Here is a 14,524-nt window from a genome sequence, read left to right on the forward strand (position 1 = left end):
CTTGGGTAAAATTGACATTGCTATTTTCATTTAAAACCATGCAAAATAAAAATGATTACTTATGATTTAAGTATATAAGTCATATAAGTATGTCAGTTAAACTTATATAAGTAAGAAGTATATACGTTATAAGTACATACATCTATTTCACTTTAGAAGTTTTAAAAGTATGGACCCTTTGGTGGGGCTGGTTTGTAAGTCCTGGTTTACTCAGTTTCACTTCAGCTCTGCTGTTCTGGTGTAATTATCAATAGCTGCCCTTATTTCTCTCTCTGTGTCTTTTTTTTTTTTGAGGAAGATTAGCCCTGAGCTAACGTCTGCTGCCAGTTCTTCTCTTTTTGCTGAGGAAGATTGGCCCTGAGCTGACATCCGTGCCCATCTTCCTCTATTTTATATGTGGGACGCCTGCCACAGCATGGCTTGATAAGCAGTGGGTAGGTCCGTGCCCGGGATCTGAACTGGCAAAAACCGGGCTGCCAAAGTGGAGCGTGCATACTTAATTGCTGCGCCACTGGACCAGCCCCTCAAAATGCCCCACTGTGGATGATAAATATGGTCACTTTACACATTGCCCAAAAAGCAGCTTATCACCACTTTAATATGTGAGGTTTCTAAGACGAAACCATAAGTCGGAATTTAAATGTTACATTTAAATTTTAGGATAGAACTGAAATCTAAACACACATTTTGGTGGAAGACCAACTATAATATGGATGTTTTATATGTCGATGTTTTGATAACACTGATTTAAACGTTCTTGCGTTAGAGCAAGATCCATTTTTCTGAGTGGGATTTTTAAATTGGACACATTAGCATTAACTAGTGACTTTGAATGTCACGCTGCCCACACATGCAGAACCATCTCAAGATCACCAGCACCCAGATGTGTGTCTCTTGCAGCATCCTCCACGGAGAGGAAGCTGGGCGCCTGGGAGGGTAGCTTGTGCCAAAGACTGGGGCAGAAGGAACAAGACAACATGGGTGTGTCTTGCTAATGGAGAGTAATTATGTCTCAGAGATGTCTGGGGTGTAATTTCGGGCAGAAACTGCCGATGAGAACTCCCACACCTAGCGAAAATTGAATGTCTGGGACCATAAAAAGCCTTGACTCCAAAATGATCCCAAGAGAAGATTCTAAAGATAAGGACATATTCACAGAAATGTATTGTTCAACTTAGATTGTTAAAGTTCCTTAGCCAAATTTTGGCTATAAGACAAGTTGTCACAAAAATCATTTTAAGTAGTTTGACCAAAACCTCTTGAATTAACTAAGCAAAAAGTGAACTACGGTATCTATGACCCATTAAAGAAACCAAGAAGTAAAAGTTGAATTTAAAATGGTCATGATAATCGAGAGAGAAATGAATTTTACAAGGTTGCTAAAACAATGTGAATATATGCAAATTTATTTTATTTCTATGTATCAGTCATAAAAGATTGAAAGTAAAATTTAAAAATGGAAATGTATGCCTCATTTATGGATTGGAAAGATGGCAGGTCTCCCCAAATGAACCTAAGTAATCCCAATAAAAAGCCAAGGAGCACTTTTTCTACCTTCCTGCCTTCCTTCTGTGATAATGCTCCGGGTAAAATAAAACCATAAATATGAATATTATTCAGCCATTAAAAATATCATTATAAAGTTATGTAGAAACATGGGTAATATTATCACACAAGTGAATAAAATAGACTGTTCAGTATGACTTCAGGCTTTTAGATGAAAATTTCCTGTTTAGTACATCCGAAAATATTGAGGCTCTAAAAAGCACATATACACATAAAACACAAAAAAACAAAAACAAGAGTCAGAAGATTAATGCCAGCTAGGCCCTCATCTCCCTGCTGGGGGTCAGTTTCTCCAAGCACAAGACTTCAAAAGCTCTGTTATTGTAATAGGAGGCCCATCATGCAATTGAAATGCAGCCCCTGTGTGCCCAAACCCTATGTGTGTGCTCACGCACTGTACATACACACATGTAATATATGCGCACATGCACACACACACATCTCAGTGGGATGATCACACCCAAAGTTCTCAGACCTTTGAGGACACCAGCCACTCTGGCTTCTTGAGTGTGCGGGAGCCTGAAGGATGGAGCCCCCGTGTGAGGAACTGTGGATTCCCTGTGTTTAGGCTCAGCCACCCTGGACACCACTTTCTAATTGTCCTCTCGATGCTCCTTTTAGGAACTGGACAAGCAAAAGCTTTCAAAGGAGAAAAAACTCCCTATTGTAAATTCTGGAAGCCTGAGGTTAGCCAGAATATGCTGTCAGACTGTTCTACTTTCAGTTTCTTACATTCTGAAGTTCTCTTTATTAAGAATTGGGTTCTAGAAGCAATGCCTGATTGGCTAACCAAGGCCTTGTGCAGCGGATTCTGGATAAGTGGGTGCTCCATCCCACCCTGGCACGGGGGACACTCCCTAGTCCTCTATCCTCCCTCCTGCGCCTGGAGGTCTGCACCAGGAGCTCAGGAACTGCTCTGACTTACACCCTCACAGAGCAGGGGCTCGCTTCCTCCAAGGGCTTAAGAAAAGATGTCTGGGCATAGCGGCAGTGAAGATTACTTCTGGACTGACTCAGATAATTATCAAATCTAATTAAAAAATAATTAACTCAGGTACCTACCAGGACCCTACAAAGAGATGCACACTAAACCAACAATAAACAACCCTCTAAAATAACCCAAATGATGCTAAGATGCCCTTATAATCCCCCCACCCTCAAAATCCTCAAGGATCCTTATAAACCCCATGCCCCTGGTTTTGAACTTCAGGGGGCATCAGAATCACCTGGGAGACTTGGTAAACCCGAATGCTGGGCTCCAGCCCCAGAGTTCCTGATTGGGCAGCTGGTGTCACGTGGGGCTGATAATTTGCATCTCTGGCAAGTTCTCCCGTGATGCTGATGCTGCTGGTCTGAGTAAGTAGCCCTATTCTAAAGGAGAATAAAGTGATGGTTTTCAACTCGCTGTACATTGCAATCACCTGGGGAGTTTTAAAAACACTGATGCCTGTATACCATACCAAGAGATTCTGATTTAATTCTTCTAAAGTGTGGCTCTGGCAGCAGGATTTTTAGCATTGTCCCTCCCCTCCTCATCACCCCCTTCTGTTCCTGCGTGCACCGAATTTGAGAACCACTTCACCAAACAATCCGAAAAGATCCTAAATGAATCCAAACAACCCTAAACAATGAAACATGACCCCATGTAAAACATTTAAACATGATAAACAATTAAAATAACAGTTAAAGTGATCCTAAATAACTCCAGGTTTCCTAAATGCTATTAATCAACCCTAGATGAACCTAAATGAATTTCAAAAATCCTATACAACAATAAAAGATCCTAAGTGTCCAGAAACGATCCTAAATGATCCTTATTGGCTCCTAAAACCCCTATAGGACCCTAAACCTTGAATGAACCTATTCTGTACCTAAAGAACTCACATGATATTTAGCGACCCTAATGACCTTGAACCTTTAAAAGAGTGTTAAGTCCTTATCCAGCCTACCTAGACCCCAGTGGTCTCACCCCACCTGCTCCTGGGACCCCCTTGCCTCCACCCTCCTCAGCAGTCACTGTGCTTCACACTCTGGCCTACTGTCCTTCAAACATGCTAGACTTCTCCGGCTTCTGGTCTTTGTACTTGATGCTCTTTCTGGAACACTCTTCCCCCAGCTCCTCACATTGGCTCTTTTTCGATTCAGGTCTCAGCACAACTCTTGCTTCCTGGTGAGGCCTTCCCTGCGCGTCTTACCTCAAGCAGTGGCCCTCCTGCTGTTACCCTCCGCTTCCATCTTCTTCAAAGCACTTTTCACTGACTATATTGTTGACTTATTTATCTCCTCCACTAGAACCCAAACTCCATGAGGGTAACCCCAACACCTAGAGTAGGACCTGACCCTTGATAGGCACCTTGCTAATATTTGTGGAATGAGCAAATGGATATCCAGACATACCCTAAAATCAAAGACCTCAAAATGTCAAGAATGATAATGCTAATAACAACCTCAAGGTCTTGACCCAAATTCCTTAACAATTGTAATCCCCATAATCCCAGCTAAAATGAATTTAGAGATCCCAAACTATCTAATGGGTCACAAGTCGCTCCAAATGCTCCTAAGCCCGCTGAGATCCTAAACTACCCGAAATGGCCTAAGACGTCAAACAGTGTTAAAGACACTGAAGAGGCATAAATTACTCAAAATGACTTTAAGCCCTAAACAATCTTCAATGGCTTTAAATGATGCCAAATAATATAAATCATCCTTAAAAAGCTCTAAATGACCCCAAAAGGACTTAAGTCTCTAAAGGCCTTCAGTATTTTTGAACCCTAAATGATTCTAACTCTAAATGCAGAAAACATCCTGAAGGAAAAGAAATAAGCCTAGTTCTAAGGACTCTAAAGAACCCAATGATTTCAGTGGTGCAATGGCTAAGGTGTCTAACAACCCTAAAGCCCTAATGACTGGAAATGATCCCAAATGACCCTAAACCATCTTAGAACGGAGGGGTTCTTGGGGGGTGAGGAATCTTGTTAAGATGCTGATTCAGATTCAGCAGCCTGGGGTGGGGCTTGAGACCCCGCCTTACCATCAAATTCCCAGTTTGATAGTAACTGCTACTGGTGTTGCTGGTCCACAGACCACACTTTGAATAGCAAGGCTAGAAGCTACAGAAACTTGAATGACCCAAAAGGATCCTAAGAAAACTAAGACTACCCTACATTCTAAAATGTCCTCAAAGATCCTAAACAAAATTCAACCCTAAACACCCTACGGTTTCTTAAATGATGCTTAAAACCCTAAGGCCAAAATAATCCCACATGACCCTGAACTAAGTCAAACAACTCTGTATGACCCTAAGGATCACAATAGACTCTGAAAGATCTGAAACCTTACACCTCCCTAAAGTACTTTAAAAATTCAAATTTACTCTAAATGACTCTAAACCCCGACAGTCCAAAAGACCCAAAAGATCCTAAATATACCTAAAATCTGAGATTCCCTAAACAATTCTTATTGATCCAAAATTGTCCTAAGCCCAATTGACCTTAAATAATTTCAACAGAGCCTAGATCTGATGACCCTGACTTTCCCAGGTTCAGTGACACTAATGCTAACAGCTCCAATGACTTGGCATTAATGACTCAGCAATAAGCAGACACCTTGCTGATGGCCTGTCCTGACCCCAATTACCCCACATGCCAACAACTCAACATCTACACCCCAAAGAACAGAGCTCCATTATACACCTTGACTTTAATCCTGACCCGGGGACGCTACTCACGCTGAACCAGAAGACCCTGAGTTCCAACAGACAATGGATTGATGCCTTCACCCTCAGAATCCTAACAACATGAGAACAGTGACAGAGATTACCCTGAGGCTTCCCTGGACCTAAATGTGACTTTGGCTCTGAATCACAGAGCCCTGAACGCTAATAACCTTGACCTTAAGCCCAAACACTGAAAAGCAGTATTAAGATAGCCCAAGCATGGCACCGACTCTGATTCTCCTGATATGGGGCACCATAAATCCTCCTACAACACTCCTCACACTAAGCCCCATGTGCACACTGTCGATGCAAATAATCCATAATCAATCTACAAATCAAAGCTGGGGTGAGTTCATGATGAGCCTGGTCTGAGGACTAGAGCCTGGGGGCTTCCTGCCCCAAGGAAGGAAGGGCACCAAAGAAGTGGGGAGTACAGAGTGGTTATACACCACCTGGGAACAAAGAGTATACATCACATAGGACAGGTACGTCTCTTTTACAACAGTCACGAGGTACTTTGATAGCACAGCAGGTCAGTGGTCACAAGGTGAGCACAGCAGGGCGGTAATTAACCCTTAGCTTCTAGGAAGAGATACTTACCTTAAGGAAATGCCGCGATGGGGGAAGCCACATCCCTATCTTTAAGGGCATCATTCTCGTCTTGGGGAAATTGTACATGCTAAAAGCAGTTGTACAATGCATGCTCAACAGGCTACTTCAGGCCTTTCTGGAAAAACAAGGTCAGGCCGAATTAGTTTTAAACTGAATGGTTTCCTTATATACTCCAATATGTCCTATTGTTTGTCATTTATTTATCACACCAACACAGGAGGATGAAGTTACAAAATACGATGAAGTAACATCTTTTAGAAGTTCATTCTACTTTGGACCTGGGGCCCCAAAATCCACCTGAGAATTGTGCACCACGTTTTTCTCAATGTAATTACTGAAATTCATCCCGAATTACGACAAACATAATGTAGACGTTAGCCTTTATAAGACTAAATGTAAGCTGCCCTTATAGTCATGAAGTTGTTTTTCAGGCCCGTGTGACATTCAGCACGTCGAGGGAAGAAAAATGCCAGCAGCTGCCACTTAAAGGACCAGCCAGCCACAGGAATCCACACAGGACATTACTGCAAATGAATCTTGCCGAGTGGTCACGACTTAACCTGCTTTATTCCCCCTAAGGAAGATGCTTCAAAAAAAACATCCCCCTGAAAACTCAAGATCCATGGTACTGTCTTTCTTGGGGGACATATTGAAAGATAATAATTTGGTTCCAATGAACCACATAAAGGAGCTTCAAGTCCTGATGATGAAGATCTGTCTCACAGTGCGTAATAATTTCTTTATCGGAATTTGTAGAGAAAGTAAGTTAAAGGCTACAGATCTAGCACAAAATCAATTCCACTAACTGAAAGTAGATGCCAAGACATGATGTTGAGTGAAAACAGCTAGTTGGTAAAAGATACAGACAAGATGGTCCTTACTTATGCATCTGACACAAGCACAGAAATACTTCGTACATAAACGTACAGAAATAGATCGGAAGGATATCTACTCGTTAAAGGTTACTTCGAGACGAGGATAGAGGGGTGATGGTGATGGCTTTACCTGTGATGGATTAACTTTTTTCAAAATATAGTTTCTCTTTTCTTCAATGATGTTTGTGAACATAGTTTAGAGAGTCCATCAAAAACAGCTCTCTCGGGGCTGGCCCGGTGGTGCAGCGGTTAAGTGCGAACATTCCGCTTTGGCAGCCCAGGGTTTGCTGGTTTGGATCCCGGGTGTGGACATGGCACTAATTGGCAAGCCACGCTGTGGTAGGCGTCCTACATATAAAGTAGAGGAAGATGGGCACGACGTTAGCTCAGGGCCAGTCTTCCTCAGCAAAAAGAGGAGGATTGGCAGCGGATGTTAGCTCAGGGCTGAACTTCCTCAAAAAAAAAAAACCCCAAACAAACACAAAAACAAAAAACGGCTCTCTCCTGCTCCTTCCGGGCCTCGCTCCCATCCTCTCCACAACTCTCAACTCTTCCAGCCGATTCCTTGCTGTTTACCACTTATCTTTAATGCACTGATGTCTCTCCTTCTGATTTGCTAATCTGGGGTCTTATCTTTCTGTACCTCCTTCCCCACCTTCTTGTGCAAATCCTAATTTTTGGTTAGATCCATGTCCAGCCTTTACATTATATGACTACAGAAAAGCTGAGCTGTGTACTACACTATAATTATTTTTCCTTTTTTAGCACAAGAACAACTGTTTCCCTTGAAGTTAAAAATTGTCTTTTTTTGTTTTGCTCAGTTTTCTATGTATTTTTAATGAATTCAGCCTCACACTAGTTTCAAATTCTCTAAACCTCTCATATGTTCAGTTTCCCACGGCATTCTGTCAGTTTCATTTTCTTGGAGGCTTGTCCAGAAATCAGTTACCTTCCAGGCCTGGTTCTTGGTTGTCAGGAGGGGTCTTTCTTCACTCTCTCCTCGGCTCTCTTTGTCTCTCCATCTCCGTCTCTTTCTTCCTACAAGCCCCGTCTCCCTCTTTTGGGTTTACTCCCTGCAGGACTGCAAATTCTGACTTCTCAGGCAATCGGTGCCCTGTAGGAATGCAAGCCCCTGGGATTCAGGAACTTCAGATTTTTCCAGAAAACCTAGAAATCCAGATTACATGAGTCTCCTGATGTTTGACATACACACTATGCCAGAGAGAAAAAGACTCTAACCCGAGTGGGTGTATAGGCTGCCACGTTGCTATCTCTATTCTAGTTACTTTGATTTAACTACAGTCACATTGGCCTCCCCAGGCCATGCGTAGAGTCCAAGATTAATAAGACCTGATAGAAGAAAATCCCTGTACTTCCCACAAAGGAGAAAAGTGAGTTGAGAGGAGCTGCTGGCCTTGCAAGACTTGCTCAGGGTTTCCTTAGTTACAAGGGTTTGGGTTAGAACTTGACATTCAGGGCAGACATGGGCTGTGGAACTTGGGGCTCAGCCCTCCCTTTATCCTTGTAACCCTGGGATAAAGTTACGACTCATTCCATTGCCTCCAACTTTGCACCTGCATCTCCACCATTCCAGCTGCGGTGGGCGAGGTGTGTGCCCCAGTCTAATAGGGCCCAACCCCTCCCCCTCAGCTAGGCACCATGGATACCCCAGGACGCTGGAAGGTGGGCAGGCAGCAGAGTGTCCTTTTCTTCTGAGGTCCCAGCAGGGGAGTGCCTCTTTCCCAAGGTCATCTAGGCATCTGTCTGCACGGTTAGCCCAGAGGCCCATCTGGTCATTTGCACACCAGTGACTCTTTCTGGCCTGCCTAGACATCCCGGCATCTTCAAACCAATGAAAGCACATCCTGGCTTGAGTCAGCTTTCCCAGCTGTGCCCCAGGCTGCCTGCCCCTCTTGACCTGTCCAGATCTAATGTTCTGCCTCCTGTCCCATTCAGAGCTTCCCTTAGGGCCTGATGTGAAAGGGACCAGCAGGGCCTTTTGGCTCAGGTTCAGGTTCATGAAGGGCCTTAAATGTGTGCTGGTCAGTTATCACCAGATGAGATACAGTAGTCTTAGTTTGGGCTCCTCCAGGAGCCGACTCTGAGACCCAGAATTGAAGGCTAGTAGTTAGTTGGGAGGTGATGCCAAGAAGCACTGGAAGTGGATGGGGAAGTATGATAGGGAAGGGAAGGAAGCCAATATAGGGTGTGTTACCAATTAAGTTACCACTATTGGCAACTGGAGCTCAGTCCCACTGGGTAGAGCCAAGGTAGGGCACACTTCGGAGTTCTCCCACCGAGCGGTGAGGGAGCTGGGGTATTTGCACACCAGCTTCCATCGGGCATTGGTCAGGGGCTGCCCTTGGGGGCTGGGGGAGGCATTAATTCCCAGGCACATCTGGCTTGCAGGGTACACAGGCAGCAGGGGCACAGGTGCTAGCTATTAGAGGTCAGGCGTATGTGCACAGAAATGGCGAGTGATATGGACAATGTCTGCCACATGAAGTTGTATTTGCATGTGTTAACAGTGGCAATTTGTCAGATGTAAATATTTAAACTATTTCACATTTATGGAAACTTGTTTCTGTATTTCTTCATCTTGCAATTTCCTGGATGCCCTAAAAAGAAAAGCCTCTCTCCTCCACCCCTCGGGACATTCTGGGAACTTATTTAGGGCCAATCCACCCTAATTTGCCCCTCTCAAGAGCCTTAACTTAATTACATCTGTGAAGATCCTTTTTCCATATAGATAACACTTACAGGTTCCAGGGATTAAGATTTGATATCTTTGGGGGGCATTTCCCAGCCTACCACACTATGGAGAACCTGAACTAGTTTGGAAAAAGTGAGGTTAGACAAAAAGGATGCCTGCAGTCAACTGGATGCTTAGTAGACAAGAAAATGCATAATATTGGAAGCTGGAACATTGCCCAGCCATGAAAAACAAAGGTAAGTGGAGCTGGCCAAGGCGGGGCTGACCCCAGACTCCTACTCCTGGCACCCCACTTCTTGGTGGTCATTCTCTTCTCCTAAGCCATCTCAAGGCCACCGTGTATTTATGGGTAATCCCCAAAGCAGTTAGTAAAGTAGGGAAGCTTCAATTCTTTCCCCCTGTCATTCATTTAACACTGGAAGCAATTGAGATCCCAGACAAAGAGACAAGAAAGAGGGCATCTTCATCTCTGGGAAGACGGTGTGTGCCAGGGGAGGAGCCAGTTGGCGATTCAGAAGGCGAGCCCCCCTCTGTGTAAGCCTCAGAGACATCCTGAAGCTGTCCCTCTATTTTCCTGCTCCCCACCCAAGCGATTCGCTCCAACTTGTCTCACTTTGGGTAACTCGTCTCCATTCTCAGATGACAGCGGATGGCCCCATCTCACATACTCAACCTGGGTTTTCTTTCTCTGAGGGGTCCAGACCATGGGGTGTTTGGGGGCAGTTTCGAGATGGTCTCCTTCATTCTCCTCAGAGCACACAGTTGTCAACACAAAGGTATCTGCCAGACAGAAATAATGAGTGAAGGCATTTTGGGGACACACTGCTGAGCTTTCAGCCACCAGCCCCCCTTACAGAAACCTTTGCCCTACAGACTCTCGGCTTAATTTAGGCACCATGTAGGCCAACCAGGCATCTGCTCCCTGGGACACTAAGCTTCCTTAGGCTGTGGTCACAGGATGGCCTGGGGACTCTTAGGAGGGGGCAGTTACGGAGCTCAGGCCAGTGATTGGGCAGTGCCTTGGATGCTGATGGCATTTGGCCTGGTCTCTTTTTTTCTGAATCACCTTTCAGCTGTGTTCCTGGGGCTTGTTTTTGGGTAGACATTGGTGCCCACTTGCTGATCACCCCAGGCCTTGGGGCCCTCCAAGTGAGCCTGGCTCTTCCAGGTCCCGCCCATTCCCCACTGCGTTCTCCACCTGTGGTCACAATGCCCTCCCTGGACAACTTGGACCCAGCTGCCCCCTCTGCTGCCCAGGCCACTCCTGCCAGCAGTCCTCAGGTAGCTGTTCAGCTTGGCTGCTTCCTCCTCCTGCTTCCTCAGACTTTGCCTGGAGGTGGCCCTGGGGCTGACTAGGTTAGGGAGCTCTAGCCTTCCTTCTTCTAGTCCCCTAGTAGCTTCCGACCACACTTAGAACGAACTCCTACACAGTCTTCAAGGCCCTCATCACCAGTCCTGGCTACCTCCTCCACCTCATCTCACACGCGCCCCGTGCTGCTCCCCTTGCTCACACCTGCCTCCCCACGGCCTTGACACGTTTTCAACTTGGGCCCTTTGAACGCATGGTTCTCTTCCTGCAGCATCTTGGCAGAAAGAGACACCAGATCTTGGCATGGCTAACTCATTCTCATTTTCCAAGTCTCAGCTCAAATGTCCCCTTTGCAAAGAGGCCATCCTGGTCACCTCGGTAATGTCTTCCCCAGTCATTCTTTTCATTATTTAAAAAGTTTTTTAATGAGATAAAATATACATGCAATGAAATGCTCCTATCTTAAATGTACAGCCTGGAGAGTTTTGATGAATGTATACTTCTGTGTAGTGATGCCGCAGTCAACATACAACCTCTCCTCAGCGCCTTGTTAGCACATTGCCTTGTTTCACTCAACTCTGTAGGACATTGTCTTGTATATTTGTTTGTTGTCTGTCTCCCCCTCTACAATGGAAGCTCCCAGAAAACAGAGATCTCATCTCTCTTGTTCACTGCTGTATTCCTCATGTTCAAGACATCCTTCTTGGTTGCACTGAATGAATACATGGTCTTTTCCATTTGTATGAGCACGTAGCCCCTGACTTCTAATGCTGAGAACTCCCCCACCGTAATCCCTGGGGTGAGGAATGGCCTTCCCCTCGGTGGAACGGAATTCAGGAGGCAGGTACCCCTGGGGTGAATAACACTCTTTGTCCCTCGGCCTCTGTGTTAATGAAGTTGTCAGAGCTCTTTCCTCGACCTGGCGCTCTGCCTCACCGCTTCCACATCCCACACCCGCCCAGTGTGAGGGCACCACCTTGGAGAGTCAGGGTCAGGGCCATCAAACACAGTCCAAAAGCCGAACGTCATTTACGTTAACCTTGAAGTGGTCGGGTGACGCATGAGTGTGTGAACTGGAGTTTGTGTGCGCAAGCGGCACCTTTCAAATCGATTTCTGTTTAGGCAGAAAGTCCTGGCAGACACCTTCCCCCTGAAATCACCAAGGTTTTTAAAAGCCCAGCTCCGGGAGGCGGGGAGTGTGGAGGCAGAGGATGAGGGCGACGCCCCCTGGTGGTACCTTCAGGCTCTGTGACTCTATGAGGATTTCGTGTTCCTTGCACCACCCGCGTATTAACTGAGCGTAGCAGCCCGGCTCCTCGTTCCAGGCTCAGCTCTGAGAAAGATCTGGGGAAAGAAAGACAGGCTCATGTTTCAAACCGGGCGAGCCTGATGGTTAATGCGAAAGGCGAACTCTGCCGAAGGCCTCTTTCCAGGCGGTGAGGCTGTGAGCGGGGCTGGCGGGTTCGGCCTTCGCCCATCAGGGTCGGTGGTTTTAGCGCGCCCTCTAGTGGTCAAGACGCCGTGCTACTCCCACTCCCACCTTGTCTGACCAGCGGCCGCCAAAGCGGGGTAGGAAAGGAAAAGACTACAACCTCTATTTTAGTTGAAATAATTGAACTTTTTAAGTCTTAAAAATAGTGACATTTTGACCTTGCTGGTTTGTGTGTCAGCCCGTATCACGTTGCTTAAGGTAAGGGGGCAGGGGTTCCCGGGAGCGCAGGAGAGCCTGGTACCCCGGAGACGCTGCTGCCTGACCCCTTCTCTGGCTCCCTGTTTGGGACGTACAGCTTTTGACACATGCCTGGTGTGTTTGATGCTTTCTGAGCCAGACTGCTCAGGTTCGAATCCTTCTTCCCCTACTGTGAGCCCTGGATTACTCTCTGCCCACCTCCATTTCTTCCTCTGTTTAATGGAGATAATATTAGGACCCATCTCCCAGGGCTGCTGCAGGCATTAAATGCCTTTAAAACATGTAGAAAGGTGCCTTGGTGGGGACTGTATAAGTGGCAGCAACTATTATTACTTAGTTTTACTTAGACTAAAACTCTCACAGAAATCCTAAGAGGCTTAAAAATTACTGCAAAAAATATAGACGGAAGGTAATACGAATAATGCAAATAAAGAGGTGGAGAAGAACGACCGCTAAAACTGATATATAAAAGTCCATGTGTATAATTTATAAATAAGTACTAGCGCATGCTAGACTGCTCACTGAGTGCGCGTCCAATCTGAAAAGCTTGGGGACTACTGGCTCTGAGCGGGATGGGGACGAGGGATCCCCAGTGGATGTGTGAGCTTCACCCTGCTCATCTCCCTTGATTTGCTCAGCTGCCCTTTGGTTTGGCAGGGCTTCAGTGTCATCTTTCATGTGGGGACACTGAAGCACAGAGAGGTTAGCAGCCTTGTCCACAGTTACACGGTCTGGTCACTGGCTGAGCCAGGCCTCTGGACTGCAAAGGCTGCTGGTTTTCACACGCTTCTAGATCCTTTCCATGACAGTTAACCTCTTGTCTGCTCCATTCTCCTTGGAGATGCAAGGGGAGGACCATCAGCCTTTGCAACTTACCCTCTGGCTGCCTTCTGCCCCCCTCCCACTCTCGTCTCTAAGGATAAGAAGGTTTGGGACCGGGGGAGGTCGGGGTCAGGTCCTGCTCTGAACTATGTCGATTCCGCCATGTCCAGGGTAGAGAATGTCTTGCACAGTTTTTGTCCTGGTCAGAGCCACTTTCATGGGCTTTTTTTTTTTGCCATTCTGGACCACAGGCTAGCTGTTGTAATTCTCAGGCCATGTCCAAAGCAATTGCCAACAAGTAGACATGAAGTTGCACACGATTAACAAAAGAGTCTTTTGTTAAGTGAAAGTTTGTCTGTGTCTGAGTCAATCTCCAACAAAAGCTATTTCCGAAAAGCCAATTTATGGTGGTTTTTAGAATAATTGCTTGGACTTCAACGTATATTTCTGGTTCAGGAGCTCATTTGGATGTATTTCAAGGGATTGCTTAGGAACGTCTGTTACATGCCAGACACTGTTCTAGCTGCTGAGGATACCAGATAAAGATACATAAGACAGACAAGTTCCTTGCTTGCTCGGAGCTCGCATTCTAGTGGAGAATGGTGGGATAAAATTATTAATCACAAGTCACAATGTGGCTATTGAGTGGATATGTGGATTCCTCACCCCTTGCTGTATCCACATGCCTGCCTGGCCTCATTCTGGGTGGAGGACACTTCTCCACACCTTGACCTTGGGCTTAATCATAAGGATTGCTTTGGCCAATGGAATGTGGGTAGCAGTGGCAGTGTGTCCATTTTGAGCCGATGTCTTTAAAGATCTCACACATTTCTGCTTGCTTTATTACTCTTCCGCCATGGCCATGAGAAAAACACACCGGGCCTGGTCCTTGTGGGAGGATGAGAGACATGAAGCAGAGCTGCCCCCACCTGTCTCACAGCCTTCCCACGCAGAGCATAGCTGTCTAGCCGAGCCCAGTCTAGATCAGCTGAACTCCAGCCAACCCACAGATGCCAGCAACAATACAGGGTTGTGGTTTTAAACCATGGAGTTCTGAGATGGCTTGTTACACAGCAATAGCTTACTGATACATGTGCTTTGAAGGGAACAAGAAGCTGGGATAGATACAGATGAGTAGGAGAAACCTACTTTTGGTAGGATGGTCTGGGAAGGTCTGGTGAGAGCTGACATTTAGGCTGAGATCTACAGCTTGAGAAGGAAC

This window comes from Equus caballus, chromosome 22 (genome assembly GCF_041296265.1).
Source record: "Equus caballus isolate H_3958 breed thoroughbred chromosome 22, TB-T2T, whole genome shotgun sequence".
Taxonomy (NCBI): Eukaryota; Metazoa; Chordata; class Mammalia; order Perissodactyla; family Equidae; genus Equus; species Equus caballus.